Genomic DNA, 15,505 nt, shown 5'->3' with positions numbered 1-15,505 from the left:
CTTTCTCAAGACTGCTTTGGCTATTTGGTGTCTTCTGTGTTTCCATATGAATTGTAGTTTTTTGTCCTAGTTCTGTGATAAATGTCATTGGTAATTTGACAGGGATCACATTGAATCTGTAGATTGCCTTTGGTAGTATAGACGTTTTCACAATATTGATTCTTGCTACCCAGAAACATGGAATATGGAATATGATGCATTTGTGGAGTTTGGTATTAGATGAGGTGGAGTGTCTTGGAAGCAACCCCCTTTGGTTACCAAGGGACCAGTGTATATAATATATATGTGTGCATGCTTCTATGGTGGCTCAGTAGTCAAGAATCTGCCTGAGATCAAAAACACTCTGGAGGCAACAAATCGTAGAATAACGGAGGCAGAAGATAGGATTAGTGAAGTAGAAGATAGAATGGTAGAAGTAAATGAATCAGAGAGTAAAAAGAAAAAATAAATTAAGAGAAATGAGGACAATCTTAGAGACCTCCAGGACAATATTAAATGCCCCAACATTCGAATCATAGGAGTCCCAGAAGAAGAAGACAAAAAGAAGGACCATGAGAAAATACTTAAGGAGATAATAGTTAAAAACTTCCCTAAAATGGGGAAGGAAGTAATCACCCAAGTCCAAGAAACACAGAGAGTCCCAAACAGGATAAACCCAAGGCAAAACACCCCAAGACACATATTAATCAAATTAACAAAGATCAAACACCAAGAACAAATATTAAAAGCAGCAAGGGAAAAACAACAAATCACACACAAGGGGATTCCCATAAGGATAATAGCTGATCTTTCAATAGAGACTCTTCAGGCCAAGAGGGGATGGCAAGACATATTTAAAGTGATGAAAGAAAATAACCTACAGCCCAGATTACTGCAATATGTAAGACAAATGCTAACAAGTATGAAAGGGGAAATTAACAATAACACAATAATAATGGGAGACTTTAATACCCCACTCACACCTATGGACAGATCATCTAAACAGAAAATTAACAAGGAAATACAAACTTTAAATGATACAATAGACCAGTTAGACCTAATTGATATCTATAGGACATTTCACCCCAAAACAATGAATTTCACTTTTTTCTCAAGTGCACACAGAACCTTCTCCAAGATAGATCACATCTTGGGCCATAAATCTAGCCTTGGTAAATTAAAAAAAATTGAAGTCATTCCAAGCATCTTTTCTGACCACAATGCAGTAAGATTAGATGTCAATTACAGGAGAAATACTATTAAAAATTCCAACATATGGAGGCTGAACAACATGCTTCTGAATAACCAACAAATCACAGAAGAAATCAAAAAAGAAATCAAAATATTCATAGAAATGAATGAAAATGAAACACAACAACCCAAAACCTGTGGGACACTGTAAAAGCAGTGCTAAAGGGAAAGTTCATAGCAATACAGGCATACCTCAAGAAACAAGAAAAAAGGCAAATAAATAACCTCACTCTACACCTAAAGCAACTAGCAAAGGAAGAAATGGAGAACTCCAGGGTTAGTAGAAGGAAAGAAATCTTAAAAATTAGGGCAGAAATAAATGCAAAAGAAACAAAAGAGACCATAGCAAAAATCAACAAAGCCAAAAGCTGGTTCTTTGAAAGGATAAATAAAATTGACAAACCATAAGCAAGACTCATTAAGAAACAAAGGGAGAAAAATCAAATGAATAAAATTAGAAATGAAAATGAAGAGATCACCACAGACAACACAGAAATACAAAGGATCCTAAGAGACTACTATCAGCAATTACATGCCAATAAAATGGACAATGTGGAAGAAATGGACAAATTCTTAGGAAAGTACAACTTTCCAAAACTGAACCAGGAAAAAATAGAATTTCTTAACAGACCCATCACAAGCATGGAAATTGAAACTGTAATCAGAAATCTTCCAGCAAACAAAAGCCCAGGTCCAGAGGGCTTCACAGCTGAATTCTACCTAAAATATAGAGAAGAACTAACACCTTTCCTACTCAAACTCTTCCAGAAAAATTGCAGAGGAAGGTAAACTTCCAAACTCATTCTATGAGGCCACCATGCCATCATCACCCTAATACCAAAACCTGACAAAGATGCCGCAAAAGAAGAAAACTATAGGCCAGTATCACTGATGAACATAGATGCAAAAAACCTTAACAAAATTGTAGCAATCAGAATCCAACAACACATTAAAAAGATCATACACCATGACCAAGTGGGCTTTATCCCAGGGATGCAAGGATTCTTCAATATCCGCAAATCAATCAATGTAATACACCACATTAACAAAGTGAAAGATAAAAGCCATATGATTTATCTCAATAGATGCAGAGAAAGCCTTTGACAAAATTCAACATCCATTTATGATAAAAACTCTCCAGAAAGCAGGAATAGAAGGAACATACCTCAACAAAATAAAAGCTATATATGACAAACCCTCAGCAAACATTATCCTCAATGGTGAAAAATTGAAAGCATTTCCCCTAAAGTCAGGAACAAGACAAGGGTGCCCACTTTTACTGCTACTATTCAGTATAGTTCTGGAAGTTTTGGCCACAGCAGTCAGAGCTGGAAAAGAAATAAAAGGAATCCAGATTGGAAAAGAAGAAGTAAAACTCACTGTTTGCAGAAGACATGATTCTCTGCATAGAAAACCTAAAGACTCCATCAGAAAATTACTAGAGCTAATCAATGAATATAGTAAAGTTGCAGGATATAAAATCAACACACAGAAATCGCTTGCATTCCTATACACTAACAATGAGAAAATAGAGAAATTAAGGAAACAATTCCACTCACCATTGCAACAAAAAGAATAAAATACTTAGGAATATATCTACCTAAAAAAACTAAAGACCTATATATAGAAAACTACAAAATATTGGTGAAAGAAATCAGAGAGGACACTAATAGATGGAGAAATATACCATGTTCATGGATCAGAAGAATCAATATAGTGAAAATGAGTATACTACCCAAAACAATCTATAGATTCAATGTAGTACCTATCAAGCTACTAGCAGTATTTTTCACAGAGCTGCTGCTGCTGCTGCTAAGTCACTTCAGTCGTGTCTGACTCTGTGCAACCCCATAGACGGCAGCCTACCAGGCTCCCCCATCTCTGGGATTCTCCAGGCAAGAACACTGGAGTGGGTTGCCATTTCCTTCTAGAACAAATAATCTCAAAATTTGTATTGAAATACAAAAAACCTCGAATAGCCAAAGCAATCTTGAGAAAGAAGAATGGAACTGGAGGAATCAACCTGCCTGACTTCAGGCTCTACTACAAAGCCACAGTCATCAAGACAGTATTGTTCTGGCACAAAGACAGAAATTTAGATCAATGGAACAAAATAGAAAGCCCAGAGATAAATCCACACACTTATGGCCACCTTATCTTTGACAAAGGAGGCAAGAATATACAATGGAGAAAACACAATCTTTTTAACAAATGGTGCTGGGAAAGCTGGTCAACCACTTGTAAAAGAATGAAACTAGATCACTTTCTAACACCATACACCAAAATAAACTCAAAATGGATTAAAGATCTAAATGGAAGACCAGAAACTATAAAGCTCCTAAAGGAGAACATAGGCAAAGCACTCTCTGACATAAACCACAGCAGGATCCTCTATGGCCCACCTCCCAGAATTCTGGAAATAAAAGCAAAAATAAACAAATGGGACCTAATTAAAATTACAAGCTTCTGCACAACAAAGGAAACTATAAGCAAGGTGAAAAGACAGCCTTCAGAATGGGAGAAAATAATAGAATAGCCAGGACATGGAAGCAATCTAGATGTCCGTCAGCAGATGAATGGATAAGAAAGCTGTGGTACATAGACACACTGGAGTATTACTCAGCCATTAAAAATAATACATGTGAATCAGTTCTAATGAGATGGATGAAACTAGAGCCTATTATACAGAGTGAAGTAAGCCAGAAAGAAAAATACCAATACAATGTACTAACGCAAATATATGGAATTTAGAAAGATGATAACTATAACCCTGTATGCGAGACAGCAAAAGAGACACAGATGTATAGAACAGCCTTTTGAAGTCTATGGGAGAGGGTGAGAGTGGGATGATTTCGGAGAACGGCATTGAAACGTGTAATATCATATAAGAAACGAGTCGCCAGTCCAGGTTCAGTGCAGGATACAGGATGCTTGGGGCTGGTGCACTGGGATGACCCAGATGGATGTTACGGGGAGGGAGGTGGGAGGGGGGTTCAGGATGGGGAATATGTGTACACCCATGGTGGATTAATGTTGATATATGGCAAAACCAATACAATATTGTGAAGGAATTAGCCTTCAATAAAAATAAATAAATTTATATTAAAAGAAAAAAAAAAAGAATCTGCCTGCCATACAGGAGACACAGGTTCATTCCCTGGGTTCTAATGTTCCTCTGGAGAAGGAAATGGCAAGCCACCCCAGTATTCTTGCCTGGAAAATCCCCTGGACAGAGGAGCCTGGCAGGATACAGTCTATGGGGTCACAGAAATGTCAGAAAGAACTTAAGATCTAAACAACAATGTAAAATATACTTTGTAATTGTTCATTGAAGCTTTTCCAAGATCAGTTCAGTTGTTCAGTCCTGTCTGACTCTTTGGGACACCATGGACTGCAGTACACAAGGGATCTTGTCCATCTCCAACTCCTAGAGCTTGCTTAAACTCATGTCCATTGAGTCAGTGATGACATCCAACCATCTCATCCTCTGTCATCCCCTTCTCCTCCTGCCTTTAGTCTTTCCCAGCATCAGGGTCTTTTCAAGCAAGTCAGTTTTCCACGTCAGGTGGCCAAAGTACTGGAGCTTCAGCATCAGTCCTTCCAATGAATACTCAGGATTGATATCCTTTAGGATTAACTGGTTTGATCTCCTCACAGTCCAAGGGACTCTCAAGAATTTTCTCCAACACCATAGTTCAAAAGCATCAATTCTTCAGCGCTCAGCCTTCTTTATGGTCCAACTCTCACATCCATCCATGACTACTAGAAAAACCATAACTTTGACACATGGTACTGACTAAATGTTAGCTCTTATTATCATCATATATGTCTTTCTTATTCAAAATGACCTTAAATTGTCATGGTAACTTTTGGCTAGTACATTTATATTTGGATATTTTGAGCAATAAAATACTTTGTGATCTTTCATTTAATATTAAAATCTAGGGTCAAAATAGTATTGAAAATACCATGGACTTTGAGTGAAGCAAGCATAGTTCTGTTAGTTTTGTGTCTAAATCTTATTGTTTAACTTGGCTTCAATTTCCCATTTTGGAAAACTGTTAACCTTAAAGTATTATGAATATTGAATAAAATAGCTCTATAAATTGCTAATTATAAAATTTAATACTGTCAGGTCTGTTATATCACAAACTATGAAATTTGAGTCTCCATTCATTTATTTATTAATGTTTACATGTTAACAGAAAGTGGAGACCCGATAGTATTTTTTCTCTAGTTTATTACTTTAATGGTCCAAAAAGATCTGCATTGATAGGGATGTAAGTTTTAATTCCCCTTCATGGATCACTGCCTTATGGTGAAGAGGCTAGCGTAACTCAATGAAAGTATGAGCCAGGCCATGCAGGGTCACCTAAGATGGATGGGTCATAGTGAATAGTTCTGATAAAACGTTGTCCAGTGGAGGAAGGAATGGCATACCACTCCAGTATTCTTGGTGTGAGAACCCCATGAACAGTATGAAAAGGCAAAAAGATACGACACTGAAAGATGAGTGCCCCAGGTCATAAGGTGTCCAGTAGGCTACTGGGGAAGAGCACAGGGTAATTACTAATAGCTCCAGAAAGAATGAAGTCGTTGGGTCGACAGTCAGTTGTAGACGTCTCTGGTGGTGACAGTAAGTCCAATGAACAGTATATTGCTTAGGAACATGGAAAGTTAGGGCCATCAGTCAAGGTAAATTGGACTTGGTCAAGTCAACAAGAGAGTCTGAAATGCAGTACTTGGGTGTAATCTCAAAAACAATAGAATGTTCTCGGTTTGTTTCCAAGGCAGACCAATATTACAGCAATCCAAATCTGTGCCTCAGCCACTAATACTGAAAAGCTGAAGTTGACCAGTTCTGTGAAGACCTACAAGACTTTCTAGAACTCACACCAAAAAAAAAAAAAAAAAAAAAGATGTGATTCTCATCACTGGAGATTGGAATTCAAAAGTAGGAATTCAAGAGATACCTGAAGTAACAGGCAAGTTGGCCTTGGAGTGCAAAATGAAGCAGGGCAAAGGCTGACAGTTTTGTTAAGACATGCTCATAGCAAACATCTTCTTCCAACAGCACAAAAGATGACTCTACACATGGACATCACCAAATAGTAACTAAAGCAGATTGATTATATTCTTTGCAGCCAAAGGTAGAGAAGCTCTATACATACAGCAAAAGCAAGACATGGAGCTAACTGTGGCTAGATCATGAGCTCCTTATTGCAAAATGCAGGCTTAAATAGAAGAAAGTAGGAGAAGCTACTAGCCCAGTGAGGTATGACCTAAATCATATGGTGGAGGTGACAAATAGATTCAAGAGGTAAGGTCTGGTAGGTAGAATACCTGAAGAACTATGGACAGAAGTTCGTAGCACTGTACAGGAGGCAGAGACTAAAACCATCTCAGAGAAAAAGAAATGCAAGAAGGCAAAGTGGTTGTCTGAGGAGGCTATACAAAAAGAGCAGCGAAAGGCAAAGGAGAAAGGGAAAGATATACCTAACTGAATGCAGAGTTCTTGAAAATAGCAAGGAGGGTTAAGAAGGCCTTCCTAAATAAACAGTGCAAAGAAATAATTGAATGGAAAAGAGATCTCATCAAGAAAATTAAAGATATCAAGGGGGCATTTCATATAAGGATGGACACAATAAAGGACAAAAACGGTAAGGGCATAACAGAAACAAAAGATATTAAGAAGAGGTGGCAAGAATACGCAGAACTGTACAAAAAAGATCTTAGTGACCCAGATAACCACAATGGTGTGGTCACTCACCTGGAGTCAGACATCCTGGAGTGTGAAGTGAAGTGGTCCTTAGGAAGCATCACTATGAACAAATCTAGTGGAGGTGATGGAATTCCATCTGAGCTATTTCAGATCCTAAAAGTTGATGGTGCTAAAGTGCTGCACTCAACACGTCAGCAAATTTGAAAAACTCGGCAGTGGCCCCAGGACTGGAAAAGGTCAGTTTTCATTGCAGCCCCAAAGAAGAAGGTTCAGACTACTGTAAAGATGTGCTTATTTCACATGCTAATAAAATAAGTTTCTGCTCAAAATCCTTCAAGGTAGGCTTCATCAGTACATGAGCCTAGAACTTCCAGATGTACAAGCTGCATTTAGAAAAGGCAGAGAAACCAGAGATTAAATCTCCAGCATTTGTTGGATCATGGAGAAGGCCAGGGAATTCCAGGGAAAACACACACACACACACACACACACACACACACACACACACACACATCTTCTTTGGCTATGAAGCCTTTGACTGTATAGATCACAACAAACTGTTGAAAATTCTTATAGATATGGGAATACCAGACCACCTTACCTGTCTCCTATGAAACCTGTATGCAGATCAAGAAGCAACAGTTAGAACCAGACAGTGAGCAACTAACTGATTTAAATTTGGGAAAGGAACAGGACAAGTCTGTATATCTCTGGTTATTTAACTTCTATGCAGACTACATCATAGGAAATGGTGGGCTGGATGACTTACAAACTGGAATCAAGATTCCCTGGAGAAACGTCAACAACTTCAGATATGCAGATGATACCACCCTTAATGACAGAAAGTGAAGAGGAACTAAAGAGCCTCTTGATAAGGTGAAAGGGGAGAGTGAAAAAGCTGGCTTGAACTCAACATTCGAAAAACCTAAGAACATGGCTTCTGGTCCCATCACTTCATGGCAGATAGAGGGGGAAAAAGTAGAGGCACTGACAAGTTTTATTTTCTTGGGCTTCAAAATCTCTGTGGACTGAGATTACAGCCATGAAATGAAAAGATGCTCCTTGTAAGAAAAGCTGTCACAAACCATGTCAGCATATTAAAAAAAGCAGAGACGTCACTTTGCCAGCAAAAGATGTCTAGTCAAAGCTATGGTTTTTCCAGTAGTCATGTCCAGATGTGAGACTTGGACCGTAAAGAAGGCTGATCACTGAAAAATTGATGCTTTTAAATTGTGCTGGAGAAGACTCCTGAGAGTCCCTTGGACAGCAAGGAGATCAAACCAGTCAATCCTAAAGGAAATCAATCCTGAATATTCATTAGGACTGATATTGGAGCTGAAGCTTCAATACTTTGGTCACCTGATGGGAAAGCTGACTTACTGGACAAAACACTGATGCTGAGAAAGATTGACAGCAGGAGCAGAAGGGGGCAGCAGAGGATGAGTTGGTTAGGTATCATCACTGACTCACTGCATATGATTTTTTTTTTTTTTTTTTGCATATGAATTTGAGCAAAGTGTGGGAGATAGTGAAGGACAGGGAAGTCTGGAGTTCTGTATTCCATGTGGTTGCAAAGTGTCAGATTCAACTTTTGACTGAAGAATAACAATAAAAAGTGCTGAATTTAGATTGTTGTAATCATTATCAAAAAATTTCCTCCACTTTTCCCCCCTTTCTTCTCAGTGTATTTGCATGCTTAAATTTCTCCCATCTAAGCAAAATAAAATTCCTTAGAATCTACATGGTTCTCTAGTTCCAACCTCACTGAACCTAAAAAAAAAAAAAAATTATATAAAATACGTTCATTATCCTCTCTTAAAACCACTGTAATCTGGCCTCTCCCTATCCCACCCTCAAATCATCAGTGACTTCTTTTCAGTCCTTACCTTACTTAAACTTTTTCAGCCTTTGATGATGTGGGAGCTACTTCATTTTTGAAATTCTCCTCCCATGGCTTCCACCATCTCTCCAAATTAATTTTCCTCCATTTCTGTCCCTGTTCTTTTTATGTGTTTTTCTCAGCTCTAGAACTTTTTCGCCTGTGTCTTCTACAGATAATATTTCTCATATTTTCTTTCCATCTAGGCTGTCACCTGGTATGTGGCAGATGCTGCATAAATAATTCTTCAGCTTAGATTGTCTATCCCTTAAGGTTAATTATCCTTGGTGTTCTATCCTTAACACACTTCTCTAGAAATTCTACGTGTCTTCTTTGATTGATTTTTATTAATTTCAGTGGATTTAGTTATCTTGTGGATTAGTTCCCTCTTTCCCTTTCATATATTTTCCAGGGCCCTTTGTCTGTGATAGTGCTTGTAATTGTTGATTAAGTAAAGTCTACATACAGAAATTTATTCAAGCCAAATTGACCAAATAGGACATTTCAACTTCTCTGCTTAACCACTGTACATAGAGTAAACATGGAGAGTTTTAACTTTTAGGCATATTGCAAAAGTGAATACCCTTGTGTAATACTAATGTATTATTATGTCAATACTTGAAAATTTCCAATACAGCCATTTTACTTATATTACTAGTCATAGAAATAAAAATCACTATGTGTATATATCATTGTATTCACTTCTTATCTATGAACTATTCGCTTCAGTAATTTAGACTTACTCTAATACAAGTTCCAGATTATTTATATATTTATATAAACAGTATAAGTGATTAGGTATAAATTAGATATACACACTTATATAGAGATATTTTTAAAAGTATTGCAACCCATGTTGCTTTTATTCATTAGTGTTCAGGAGGTCTTAGCTACTACTGTACAAAAAAAGGAAATTGGTAAAAAATAATACAAAAAAAGCAATCTCAATATTTACAAATGATATATTTTTTATGCATTAAACCAAAAAGTTAAGAATCAACAGATAAATATTTAGATTAATAAATATGTCTAATGAGTTGCTGAGATTAAAATTAATACTCCTCAGTTAAGATAATCCTGTTTGGGTTTTACCTAGGAGCTCAGTAGTTAAGAAGCTGCCTGCCAATGCAGGGGATATAGGTTCAATCCCTAGTCCTGTAAAATTCTGCCTACCAAGGAGCAGCTAAGCCTGTGCTCAACAGCTGCTGAGCCTGTACTCTAGAGCCTGTGTACTGCAACTACTGAGCCCCCAGTCACTGCAACCAAAGATAGCCTGTGCACAGCAGTGAAGACCTGGTACAGCCAGAAATAAATAAGATTTTAAAAAATGACCCTATTTGTTATAATAGCTGCATTTCAGTGACTTAACAAAATTAGTTTTTCATTAAAGTGGATTTTAAAAAGTTGATACTCATTACCAGTGCCGCTGCATACGCATATCTGTCTCATTAGATAGTAAACTCCGTGAGCATAAGAACCTCATGTTTGTTACTTACTGCTGTATTCTTAGCAGAATTTCTAAATGTAAATCCAGTGGTATGATGCCAATCCTTCTTAAAAGTTTACTGTATGTTCCGTATTACCTATAGAGTGAAACCCACACCCCCTTTCATGAGGTAAACACCCTGTTTACCACTTACGCTTTCTTTTATCCTGTCCCCTGTCCTCAACTTTGTTTTTCTCCATAGGGCCATAATAACTCTTTTATCCATGCCTTTGCACTTACAACTTAATTTTTTTCTCTTAGAAATGTTGGTCTCACCTTCTTTGATAAACATTTTTCTTAACAGCTAAGTACCATACTCATCAGAATGGTTTCCTCAGTCCTCCCCTCTCTACTCTGTCCTCTCCACTCCTGAAGCAAGTCTGAATGTTGTTCTTCCTCTGTGCATCCGTAGTACTTGCTCATATCGCTTTTATGACCCTTGTACAGTTTACCTGGGGCTTCACTGCTGGCTCAGATGGTAAAGAATCCGCCTGCAACGCAGGAGACCAGGGTTCAAGACCTGTTTCGGGAGGATCCCCTGGAGGGGAATGGCTACCCACTCCAATATTCTTGCCTGATCCCTTGAACAGAGGAGCCTGGCAGGCTACATATAGTTCACGGGGTTGCAAAATTTGGACAAAACTGGGTGACTAACTTTCACAGTTTACTTATTTCTCACCATACTAGCCTATAAACCTGTAAGAGCAGGAATCCTGTACCTCATTTATCTTACATTCCCAATGTATGTGCAGGTTTGAAAACCAGAAGATTCAAATAAAAGTTTATAGAATAAGGAATATTAGTGTGGAGGCTGTTGGGGCAATTCAACCCCAGTCCAACCCCAAGTGAGAGTAATGAGAGCCTCAACTAAAAGAATGACAGATAGGGAAAGAACTGGTTTTAAAATGAATGTGTATTATTGGTGAAATATGACTTCCTGTTGTCTGACTTGGAGAGTATAGAAACTATTCATCTAGATGAGAATTAGAAAAAATTTTAATAGAGTTATTGGGGGAGAAACCCTATATTGTTATTATAGAGTATAGATGCTTCAGCCCATTGCTGAACTTGAGAAACAAGCCAAGAATAACACCTTGGCCTCATTGTGTTGTTGAGAAAATACTTTGATCCTTTGCACCACATTAACCCATGTCTGTCTGCCTAGTGCCAGTCTTGGTGGTGATTTGCTTTGTTATGCTCCCCTTTTGTGTGTAAGTACTCCCTGGCTCATCCCTATGAGTATTCCTTTCCGTCATCATGGAGTCAGAAAGAGAAGGCTGGTTCGTGCCTCTACCAGCTCTCTCTCTACTCTTTCATTGTTACTCCATATAAAACTACTCTGCAGTGGTAGCTCTAATGCTCAACTTTCTCTTAAGCTCTCAGTTCAGGTCAGTTGCTCAGTCATGTCCAACTCTTTGTGACCCCATGAACTGCAGCATGCCAGGCCTCCCTGTCCATCACCAACTCCTGGAGTTCATTCAAACTCATGTCCATCGAATCGGTGATGCCATCCAGCCATTTCATCCTTTGTCTTCCCCTTCTTCTCCTGCCCCCAATCTCTCTCAGCATCAGAATCTTTTCCAGTGAGTCATGGAAAAGTCACCTTCGCATGAGGTGGCCAAAGTATTGGAGTTTCAGCTTTAGCATCACTCCTTCCAAAGAACACCCAGGACTGATCTCCTTTAGAATGGACTGGTTGGATCTCCGTTGCAGTCCAAGGTACTCTCAAGAGTCTTCTCTAACACAGCAGTTCAAAAGCATCAATTCTTCAGTGCTCAGCTTTCTTCACAGTCCAATTCTCCCATCCACACATGACCACTGGAAAAACCATAGCCTTGACTAGACCGACCTTTGTTGGCAAAGCAATGTCTCTGTTTTTCAGTATGCTATCTAGGTTGGTCATAACTTTCCTTCAAGAGAGTAAGCGTCTTTTAATTTCATGGCTGCAATCACCATCTGCAGATTTTGGAGCCCCCAAAAATAAAGTCTGACACTGTTTCCCCATCTATTTCCCATGAAGTGATGGGATCAGATTCCATGACCTTAATATTCTGAATGTTTAGCTTTAAGCCAGCTTTTTCACTCTCCTCTTTCCCTTTCGTCAAGAGGCTTTTTAATTCCTCTTCACTTTCTGCCATAAGGGTGGTGTCATCTGCATATCTGAGGTTATTGATATAACTTCTCCCGGCAATCTTGATTCCAGCCTGTGCTTCCTCCAGCCCAGCGTTTCTCATGATGTACTCTGCATAGAACTTTAATAAGCAGGGTGACAATATACAGCCTTGCTGTACTCCTTTTCCTGTTTGGAACCAGTCTGTTGTTCCATGTCCAGTTCTAACTGTTGCTTCCTCATGTGCATACAGGTTTGTCAAGAGGCAGGTCATGTGGTCTGGTATGCCCATCTCTTTCAGAATTTTCCACAGTTTATTGTGATCCACACAGTGAAAGGCTTTGGCATAGTCAATAAAGCAGAAATAGATGTTTTTCTGGAACTCTCTTGCTTTTTCAATGATCCAGTGGATGTTGGCAATTTGATCTCTGGTTCGTCTGCCTTTTCTAAAACCAGCCTGAACATTGAGAAGTTCACAGTTCATGTATTGCTGAAGCCTGGCTTGGAGAATTTTGAGCATTACTTTACTAGCATGTGAGATGAGTGCAATTGTGTGGTAGTTTGAGCATTCTTTGGCATTGCCTTTCTTTGGGATTGGAATGAAAACTGACCTTTTCCAGTCCTGTGGTCACTGCTGAGTTTTCCAAATTTGTTGGCATATTGAGTGCAGCACTTTGACAGCGTCATCGTTCAGGATTTGAAATAGCTCACCTGGAATTCCATTACCTCCACTAGCTTTGTTCATAGTGATGCTTTCTAAGGCCCACTTGACTTCACATTCCAGAATGTCTGGCTCTAGGGGAGTGATCACACCATCGTGATTATCTGGGTCATGAAGATCCTTTTTGTACAGTTCTGTGTATTTCTTGCCACCTCTTTTTAATATCTTCTGCTTCTGTTAGGTCCATACCATTTCTGTCCTTTATAGAGCCCATCTTTGCATGAAATGTTCCCTTGGTATCTCTAATTTTCTTGAAGAGATCTCTAGTCTTTCCCATTCTGTTCTTTTCCTTTATTTCTTTGCATTGATTGCTAAAGAAGGCTTTCTTATCTCTTCTTCCTATTCTTTGGAACTCTGCATTCAGATGCTTATATCTTTCCTTTTCTCCTTTGCTTTTCGCCCCTCTTCTTTTCACAGCTATTTGTAAGGCCTCCTCAGACAGCCATTTTACTTTTTGCACTTCTTTTCCATGGGGGTGGTCTTGATCCCTGTCTCCTGTACAGTGTCACGAACCTCTGTCCATGGTTCATCAGGCACTCTATCAGATCTATTTCCTTAAATCTATTTCTCACTTTCACTGTATAGTCATAAGGGATTTAATTTAGGTCATACCTGAATTGTCTAGTGGTTTTCCCTACTTTTTTCAATTTAAGTCTGAATTTGGCAATAAGGAGTTCATGATCTGAGCCACAGTCAGCTCCTGGTCTTGTTTTTGCTGACTGTATAGAGCTTCTCCATCTCTGGCTGCAAGGAATATAATCAGTCTGATTTTGGTGTTGATAATCTGGTGATGTCCCTCTGTAGAGTCTTCTCTTGTGTTGTTGGAATAGGGTGTTTGCTCTGACCAGTGCATTCTCTTGGGAAAACTCTATTAGCCTTTTCCCTGCTTCACTCCATATTCCAAGGCCAAATTTGCCTGTTACTCCAGGTGTTTCTTGACTTCCTACTTTTGCATTCCAGTCCCCAATAATGAAAACGACATCTTTTTTTTTTTAAGTTCTAGGAATTATTAGAGAAGGCAGTGGCACCCCACTCCAGTACTCTTGCCTGGAAAATCCCATGGACGGAGGAGCTTGGTGGGCTACAGTCCATGGGATCACGAAGAGTTGGACATCACTGAGCAACTTCACTTTCACTTTTCACTCTGCTGCATTGGAGAAGAAAATGGCAACCCACTCCAGTGTTCTTGTCTGGAGAATCCCAGGGACAGAGGAGCCTGGTAGGCTGCCGTCTCTGGGGTCACACAGAGTTGGACATGACTGAAGTGACTTAGCAGCAGCAGCAGCAGCAGCAGCAGCAGGAATTATTAACTGTTTCTACTCTCCTCCCCCCATCACCTTATAAACATTTTGATTAATGTTGTTTAAATGATTTTTTGACCTTTAAGGGGACTTCTAATGGAAAACTGGCTTTCCTGGTGGCTCAGATGATTAAGAATACACCTGCAATGCAGGAGACCCAGGTGTGATCCCTGGGTCAAGAAGATCCCCTGGGGGAGGAAGTGGCAACCTACTCCAGGATTTTTGCCTGGAAAAGCCCATGGACAGAGGAGCCTCATGACTTACAGTCCCTGGGTCACAAAGATTGGAACTCAACTGAGTGAGTAAGCACACATGCACACACTAAAGTTAGCACACAGTAAATGCCAAATTATGTATTACTTTTTAATCTCAGAAACACAACTAGATAAATAAAGCTTATCCTTATTTTACAAAGGAAGAAAATGAGAATCAAAGATTAGTAGTTGCTTGCCTCAAGTATATCACAAGTATATTACACAGCCAAGATTGGAACTCAAATCTATCCTATTCTGTGTGTGTTAGTTGCTCAGTTGTTTCCCAGCTGTTTGCAACTCCATGGACTTTAGCCCACCAGTCTGCTCTGTTCACAGAATTTTCCAGGCAAGAATATTGGAGTGGGTTGCCATTTCCTTCTCCAGGAGATCTTTCTGACCCAGGAATCAAACCTGGGTCTCCTGCATTGCAGGCATATTCTTTACAGTCTGAGCCACGAGGGAAGCCCATCCTATTCCAGAGCGCCTTTTCTATTTCATATTATGTCATAGCTCTGGGACAGTATGATCTTGTAGTTATTAGACAAGGAGGAAAACCATGCATGTTTTATAAACATAGTTTTACAAATGACTTAAGTATGCCTTGTGAGGTAAAGAATTACCATTGGGACAATAGCCATATATAATTATTGGTACACATATTTTGTACCCTACTCTGACTTGGAATATTTTTTTTAATTCTTGATCAGATGTTACCAACATTCTTTTTTGTTGTTGCTTTGTTTGGCCATAACATACAGCTTGGGGAAATCTTAGTTCCTCACCAAGGATTGAACCCAGAACC

The 15,505-nt window shown here is 39.0% G+C and overlaps 1 protein-coding gene across 3 annotated transcripts in view; it reads left to right on the top strand.

The window, feature by feature from the left end:
- KBTBD3 (kelch repeat and BTB domain containing 3) overlaps positions 1–15,505 on the top strand; it is a 71,605-nt gene that overhangs the window by 37,408 nt on the left and 18,692 nt on the right. Inside the window, exon 1 of one of the 3 annotated variants that reach the window (XM_013969383.2) lies at positions 14,708–14,747. The exons of the other annotated variants lie outside the window; for them this stretch is intronic. The gene's annotated coding sequence lies outside the window, so the exon portion shown is untranslated. Of the gene's footprint in view, positions 1–14,707; positions 14,748–15,505 lie in introns of those variants that run through there. 3 annotated transcript variants of the gene reach the window in all.

This window comes from Capra hircus, chromosome 15, assembly GCF_001704415.2.
Source record: "Capra hircus breed San Clemente chromosome 15, ASM170441v1, whole genome shotgun sequence".
Lineage (NCBI taxonomy): Eukaryota > Metazoa > Chordata > Mammalia > Artiodactyla > Bovidae > Capra > Capra hircus.
Note: the sequence above shows the minus strand (reverse complement) of the source record. Positions and strands in the feature narration are given on the sequence as shown.